The sequence below is a fragment of the Bacillus rossius genome, chromosome 1 (assembly GCF_032445375.1).
Source record: "Bacillus rossius redtenbacheri isolate Brsri chromosome 1, Brsri_v3, whole genome shotgun sequence".
In the NCBI taxonomy this organism is placed as follows: Eukaryota; Metazoa; Arthropoda; class Insecta; order Phasmatodea; family Bacillidae; genus Bacillus; species Bacillus rossius.
This window is the reverse complement of record NC_086330.1, coordinates 321,009,249-321,017,318: the sequence shown is the minus strand read 5'-3', so window position 1 is coordinate 321,017,318 and position 8,070 is coordinate 321,009,249. Positions and strand designations below refer to the sequence as shown.

The window sequence follows — 8,070 nt, the reverse complement described above, 5'->3', positions numbered from 1 at the left end:
TCTTCTCTATACAGCAAATAGTCCCCACGAAGTAACTGGGTTGAAGGTCAGTTCACATGACCCACCCATAACCTCTTCTACTCTTCTTTTCTTCTGGGGGCAACCACAATGCCCACCAATCTCTCTCCATGGTGCCGAACCAGCTATCCCATGAGAGTAAACAACGTAGTCAATAGAAGCGCAGAGGGGAAACACCAATCTCTGGCTTGTCGAGTCATAAAACTGCTTTATCTTCTTCTTCTTCTTCTTCTGAGTAAAACATCTGATTAATCTTGCTACTATTCTTCCCAACAATAAAAAAAAAAGTTCATCAGGTATCTTCATGAAAAAACATTCTAACTAATACTAAGTCTTCTTTTTCTTTTTTTTTTTTTTTTGTTAGATGTAATAGAAGGCCATGTTAGGGAGGTTATAGGGAAAAAGAGTGGCCAATTCCCACCCCATCACCCACCTAGATCATGACTAATTAACTTTTAAACTTTCTATTTCAAACAAATTAAAAAAAAAACCATTTTTTTTTATTCAAACTTTTAAACTATAATTACTTTTACTTCATAACCTCAAAAGCTAATCAATAATTCTAAATGAAATTGTGATTTACTGCATCCTTGTTCCATCCGATCTGTTTGTTTATAACCTTTCTTGTAAAGTATAAAATTTTCAAACATTACTAATTCAAAAAAAATTAAATTCTGGTGTCCTTTGAGTTACAATTAACTTTACTATTTCTTAGCTTGAAATAATTTAAGTTTTCAGAACTATTTCATTGTCTAATTCACAACACTTAAAAATCAACTCAAAACAACAAATCATCAAAATCAATAAGATCATCTGACCTACCTATCAGTACTGTGAACTTGAACTGTTCGTACACATTTATAATAAGCTATTGTATTTAAATTCCAACCTAAATAAGGTTTAAAAAAAACTACTAATCCCTCTGTAAATTAAGAAAATTAACTTTAAAAATTAAACTTAAGGTATTAGTTCTTTTTGACAGCTACCACAACTCACTAGTTCCATTACATTACTATAACCTAAAAAGTTCTGTAAATAATATTTATAACAAAAAAAAACTCCAGTTACTGTCTTCCATAAAAAAATAAAACTTTACATAACCTTATTAATCTCCACTTGTAAGTCCATGGCTGCCAGCTTTCTCTTCTCTTGAATCTTCAGTCTTGGCTCTTGTTTCAGTGATCTTGTATCTTGTCTCTCGAACTCTTGTCATCTTGTAAACTGGACTGCTGCTCAGCTCATCTTAAGGAATCTGTAACAGTTTCAAAAATACATGTTAATTTAAATTACATAATTCCTGTTCTTTGGTCCTAAAAAAAAAATTGTATTATTAGTACACATTACCCTGAAACAACATTATTATTCATTGTTTATTACTTAAAAAAAATGCTTTACCATAAAATCCTTTTTTGTTCTTTTCATTAGGCCTATTTATTTTCCTTCTTCTTAATTAAATTCTGCTTCAAATGTTAATCCTAACTTAAGACCTACCATCTATTTATTATTCATTACCTACATTATTTATGTTACCCTAAAATTCCCATAAGTTTCTAATACTTCCTATCAAAGACATTCTCACTAAAAAAAAATTTACTTGTGACTCTTAACTTAACAAACTTAAAAAAAACTTTTACACTAGACTTAACTTATTATTCATTCTTAGTTACTAAATTTCTATTTGTAAACTTTAGTAGGGGAGAGTTGGGTAAAACAGGGTAGTTGGGTAGAACGGGGTACCACTGTTATTTTCCGTACACGTGCTGCTATCTGTGTGTACGTTTGGTAAGTTACTCCTCTACACGTCGTCACTAGAGTGAGGTAGTATGAAGTGTCGCACAGTATTCTTTCGTGCGTAATAATGGAAATTACAAATTTATGATGTTTCACTAAAATGTTTAGCGTGTATTGGCTATACAATATTTAATCAGTGGTTGCAGATATATTTTATGGTAAGTTGTATTCAAGTAAAGTATTATATTTGCTATGTTGTGCCATAGTAACCGATGCAATTGACGGGTGTTAAGAATTTCTGTTTTCGTTTTTGCTTGAGAACCTGCATGTAGGGTAAAACAGGGTACACAGGTAATGGGTAAAACGGGGTAGTACCCCGTTCTGCCCAACCAGTTTCCTGTTTTAACCATCTTTTCGATCAATTGTGCAAATGACTTTTAAAATTAAAAATAGTATTTTTATGCACACTAAATGTTATACAGAGTTACCTACAGTACATTTATACAGTCACCCAAAAGACAACAACTGACCGAGCTAACTCCAGGCCTTCAGAACCGAGTGGAAATGACACTGTCGGTGATATTCCACTGACTGCTGCAACAACTGACCGAGCTAACTCCAGGCCTTCAGAACCGAGTGAAAATGACAGTGTAGGTGATATTCCAGTGACTGCTGCAACAACTGACCGAGCTTACACAAGGCCTTCAGAGTCCCATGGAAATGTCAGTGTTGGTAATATTTCTGGGACATCTGGTTTGGTATCTTCACCAACTGAATCTCGTTTAGGCCTATCTGATAAAAACAATCGAAATGCTTCATCAAACAGTAGCTTCAGAATTCCACCGACTACAGTGATGCCGATTCCCATGCCAAAAGAAATCCTGCAGAAGGAAGAGGACGACGACGTGGCAAGGCAGCTGTGCTGACCGACTCGCCATATAAGAACGAACTAATTAGGAAAAATGCTGGTGTATCTAAATCTCAAAACAGTTCTAAAAAACATAAGAATAAAGAAGACAGCAACAAATCCATACCAACAGTAACTTTGCGTGTGTCTGATGATGATGACGTTCCTTGCATGTATTGCGCTGAACAGTTCTCCACTTCAAAATCAGCCGAAAGTTGGGTGCAATGCTTAAAGTGTCATTCTTGGAGCCATGAAGAATGTGCTGGTGTAGACACAGATGACTGTAGGCCATTTGAATGTGATTTCTGCCAGTTTGGAATATAGACTCTGGCCTTATTTTGTGTTCTGACGGGCCTACTAAGCCATATTAGGCTAATTAAACAATCATATGTTTTGTCAGATATTTGGGTTAACCGCATATGCAAGGTTGTATTATACATAATTAGATTATGCTATTAGACTAACCACTTCCTCAAAATTAACAGTGTTGTGTTATTGTTGTTCAAACAATGTTTGTGATTTTCCGCAAACCAATGTTTTTGTGAAGTTTTACTGTAAATACAGAGGAACATGTAAGGTGAAGGCTTATAATTGATTTTTTTTTTAATCCTCATATTTTTACTGACAATTGTATTTATTTGTCATACTACATGTTGTTCAGAATTTTTTATAATGCACATATTTAATCATTTAAAAATCTGCTTTCTGTACCCCGTTTTACCCAACCAGTTGGGTAAAACAGGGTAGTGTGCATACATTCAAATAATGAAAAATCTCTGCAATAATAATATTTCAGAAGACACGGTACTAGTTGCAGAATTAAACTCACATTACAATCTACGCATGCTGATGGTTTCATACATATACCGCAATATTAAAACAATAAATTTAAGCGATTTATACTAAGTACCCCGTTATACCCTACTCTCCCCTACTTACAAACAAAAACTGCCTATTTCTCTCTACCTCTTAATCTCTTTCAATTATTACAATAATAATGTTACCTTGCATCTTTAAACTTTCTTCTTTTCAATTAAATTAGACATCTCATAACAATAAAAATTCTGCCTATACTCTTCTTATGGGTGTACAAACCAACAACAAAATTTCAAATTCTCAAGTTTCCTTATATTTAAATTATGCAATGCACATAACCTCTGTGGTGCCTGTACCCTTTTAGGCCTACCACCTTCTCCTCTCACATCATGACAACTCTTATTCCTCGGGGTCTGTATTCACTGTTACAAATCAAATATCTCAAAAAAATTAAAAACAAATTTATTATTTTAAGAAAACAAAAATTTACATTGAATTTACTATGGAGCCTGGAAATCTTAATGTCTCACAGCAGCTAACATGACTAAATCCCATGGAACCCCAGGTTTACATAACCTGTGCCCAAAAATTTAAGCATACCAGGCTTTCTCTGCACTGGTTTTACAGCATCACACACTATTTAGGGCCCCTGATCTGCCATCAGTCCCAAGGAGTTTTCCCACAACCCCTCTCTACACAAGCGCCTACCGCATTCCTCTCAATTGGCTATCGGTTTTACGGCATTCTTTTGGGATCCGACCATCAAGTTAGGGCTAATCGAACACTAAACCACCATACTTCCAAACTAATGTAAATCAATTAAATTTTCTCTGTAATTTCTTAAAATCCAAATAAAAATTATTCAAACATGCCCAAGAAACTTTCAAAAAAAAAATTCATAATCTTATCTTCAAACCCTTAAAATAAAAATAAATAGATTACTCTGTTTTCTCCTTAATAACTGTAAACTGTCAACAAATATTATGTCGTAAATTTTAACTATGCTTACTGACTCTTAATCATAAAATCTCATTCGTCCTAATTAATAAACAACCAATTTCCTTGAGATCTCACTGTATCTCTCATACTCAAACTCCACTGGCTGAATATCTCAATAAATTCAAAAACAATTATCTAAACTCTTAAAGAAACTCCTCCCCAATTATTCAAATTACTTCACCTTATTTTATTTCATTACTTAAAACACCTTACTCAAAAAAAATTAATTAATTATCTAGCTATCTTCCATTATTATTTATTTACCGAAAAAAACTTTCTCCTAAATTAATTTAGTAAAATTCAATTTCACATTAGGCAAGTACACTAACTCTCTACAGCAATGTTTCTCATTTCCCTCCTTCCTAACTGAATCCAATCTTACTTAACCTCCAGGGAATTTACCTCACAAAATAACCAAAAATTTCACTGTAGTGCCTATCTGCTATAGGCCCACTACACAGGGGGCTCTAACCCCACCAACAAACTTCATTGAAATGGTACCCTATCCCATACAGGATAGCCACTTCGGTACTACCATGGGGAACTCCTGCCCCAAACTACTCACAACTCTCAGGATTCTCCTGACCCTTAATTCCGTAGTCAGCCCATCTCCTATGGTCTGCGCTACAATTCCCTTTCTTCCCAGGGACACAACGCCTCACCTTAGGGTCCCTCGCCCTAATGAAAACATTAATTTTGTCTCTCTGTTCTTTTGGAGTAAATTCCCTCTACACACAAAATCTAGCCTTCCCAGTTTTCTCAATGCTTATCGATTTTATAGTGTACCTCCTTAATAATGTTTACAAATCCCAAAAAAATATTTTTAAAACCGAGGTAGTATTTAACTAACAAAAACATAAACAACTTACAACGAAACACTTCTAGCCTATACATCATACACTTCTTAAATTAAATTACTTACATACTGAAAGTTCCTCTTCTTCTAAAACACACTTAAATTTAAATTTATTTAACCAATAGTCTATTTTCTTATCGCTAAGTTACCGTACAGCTGATCAAAACAAGGTCACGGCCTGTCCACGTCTCCGTATGAGCCCGTGACGTCACCGAATTCCATCAGGTGCGCCAACCCTCGCTTGCGGTTCCTCCGTTCTCCGCTAGGTCTCAGCACCTCCCCGTCACGTGTTCACTCTGCCACGTCCACTGACGTGTCGTTCTGAAACAACTCTCAACATTTTTCTAATTAAAACAAAACATCACTATAAATTCTATAACTCTCTTTTACATAAACTCTCGTTTTCTCTTCAATTCCTTTCTAACGTTTATCCTTCCCTCGACTGATTTAATTCGTACGTCTCGTCTCCTACGCGCACGACAACAAAACAAACTTCACTTGAAAATAATTCCTATTTACGACAAAAATTTTTTATTTTAAATTATAATTCTCTTAACCTACAATCTTAAATTAACTTTAATAAAACTAAACCACTTGCATTATCTTTATTAAGTATTTAAATTATAACGTATTCTCCTCACGTAAAAATCCCCGATAAACTCAACGACTTAAAACAACTTATCACTATAAACTTTATCCTTACAAGTATACTCAAATAATCATCTGTTACGTCAAAAAAAAAATCTCAAAGACTTCCTCCACTATAGACTAAAATTCCGTAATCCTCTCCTCAAGTAAACTCTTAATAACCTGCTATCAGAAGCTGAAACTAACTTAATAATAAACATAAAAATCTACCTCTCTCTCTCTCCAGAAATAGAACCTATCCGGCGAACTCTACCATTTCTGTCACGTGTACCTAGCCGGTGCCACCGCCATTTCTGTCACGATCCACCTTCAGAGGGGGGGGGGCGAGAATCGTAGCTCTTTACATAGAAACAACTCGCTTGGCATCAACTAGTCTTAACTTCATAAAATACTTTACTGTACCTAGGATCATAGGTTCGTCATCCCGTACAGGATGTCTGGTGAGAGCTGAACTAAGGAGATTTTGCAAAATAACATAATACTTAATTAAAATTATTTTATTCTTAAAGTCAAATACTCAACATCATTTTAAAGAACATTTAAATAGCGGGATTACAATTTAAAACAATAATCTCTTTACTTCCTTAACGATTGAACGACCTTACAAGAGAGAGAATGAGAGAACTTCACTAAACACTTCCCTAGTCCTTCCGAATACCTCAAATCATAATTAATACTTAAAATTAAAACAAAGATAAGTCCATACTCACATTTTCCGAAAAGCCTTTCTTGATCGATTACTTAAAACTAACGTAGGGGCCTCTCCTGCCCTTAAAATCCGAACGAACATTACATTTTAAAAATTATAACTAAACGACTAGTGACGAAGGCCATTGCCTCCGCCCGAAAGCTTGAAGATGACTACATTATGACCTAACTTAAATTAAACGACTCGTGGCCTCTGGCGTCGGCCATAGCTTCTGCCCGAAAGCTTGAATTCCTACATCACGAACGAACTAACAACTCGTGACCACAGGTGAGACGCATAGCCTCCGCCTGAGTGAGCCTGAATTCCTACATCACGAACGAACTAACAACTCGTGACCACAGGTGAGACGCATAGCCTCCGCCTGAGTGAGCCCCGAGTCACCACTCACTTGCGCTTAAATTCGCGCGCCCTGCCGCGCCTACCATAACAAAAGCTCGTTATTGAAGTCAAATTTACTAAACAACTAACTAGAACATCTGGGAAGACTACCCCCCCTCTACCCCGATGTGCAGGCCACACCGCGCGGCTTGTTACGACAGCGCGCCCCAGTAACTGCGGCCCGTGGCTGCGCCAGCGCGCGGCCAAACAAACAAACAAAATTCTGCAAGCCCGCAGCGCGCCGCGCCGGCCCCGTGCCCCAATTACATGGTCACGCCACTTGCGCTGACGAGTGAACAGAGCAGCCAGCCCAGAGTCCCGTCAGTAAAGTCCCTAAATTTGATTTCAACAACCCTGCAAAATTTCAACCCGCGACAATATAATGCCACAGAACATTTATAAAATTAATAATCACCTAACAAGTATTATAGTTATACCTAACCAAGAAACAAATGTTTCCTCAGTTCACTATTTCCTTTTACGAATTTACTTTATAAAGTTCAACAAGGGTGAGCACAAATAAATATAATAAATATAATTTAAATGCCAACAGAATATAATCAACTTTACTTTAGCAGGAAAGGGGAATTTTTACAAACTACTCATCCTATTTGTGTGGCAAACCTGTCTAAGCCTCAGCATTACCTAATCGCCAGATTTACTGCCGAATTGTTAGTCGGCAGCAAAAAATGCAACAACGAAAAAAGGCGACTTAACGTAGTGGTAATTCAGAGCACAACTCCACGAGAAAAACTAAAAAAAAATATTTATTCTGAGGAAAACCTACACATACCTAGACTCCCAATTAAGAGAGAAGTAAATCTTCGATAGATCCACAGAAATAAAAATGCCAACACTTACAGTTTGAAGGAAGACTGATCTATGAAGAAAAATCAAATTGCCCCCAGCAATTTACAGTAGTCTTGGAGAAACGGCCCCATTCTCTCCAGCCGCTGACATGCCTTGAAATCGCCGCGCTGACGTCATCACAGCTGCACTGATTTCACA

At 36.3% G+C, this 8,070-nt stretch overlaps 1 long non-coding RNA gene across 1 annotated transcript; it reads right to left on the bottom strand.

Moving 5' to 3' along the window:
• Nucleotides 1–355: 355 nt before the first annotated feature.
• Nucleotides 356–6,982, bottom strand: LOC134527970 (uncharacterized). The gene is made up of 2 exons (XR_010074327.1): nt 5,394–6,982; nt 356–1,270 (listed from the first exon to the last, which is right to left on the bottom strand). It is a non-coding gene; the product is annotated as an uncharacterized LOC134527970 (long non-coding RNA).
• Between the last annotated feature and the right edge of the window lie 1,088 nt (nt 6,983–8,070).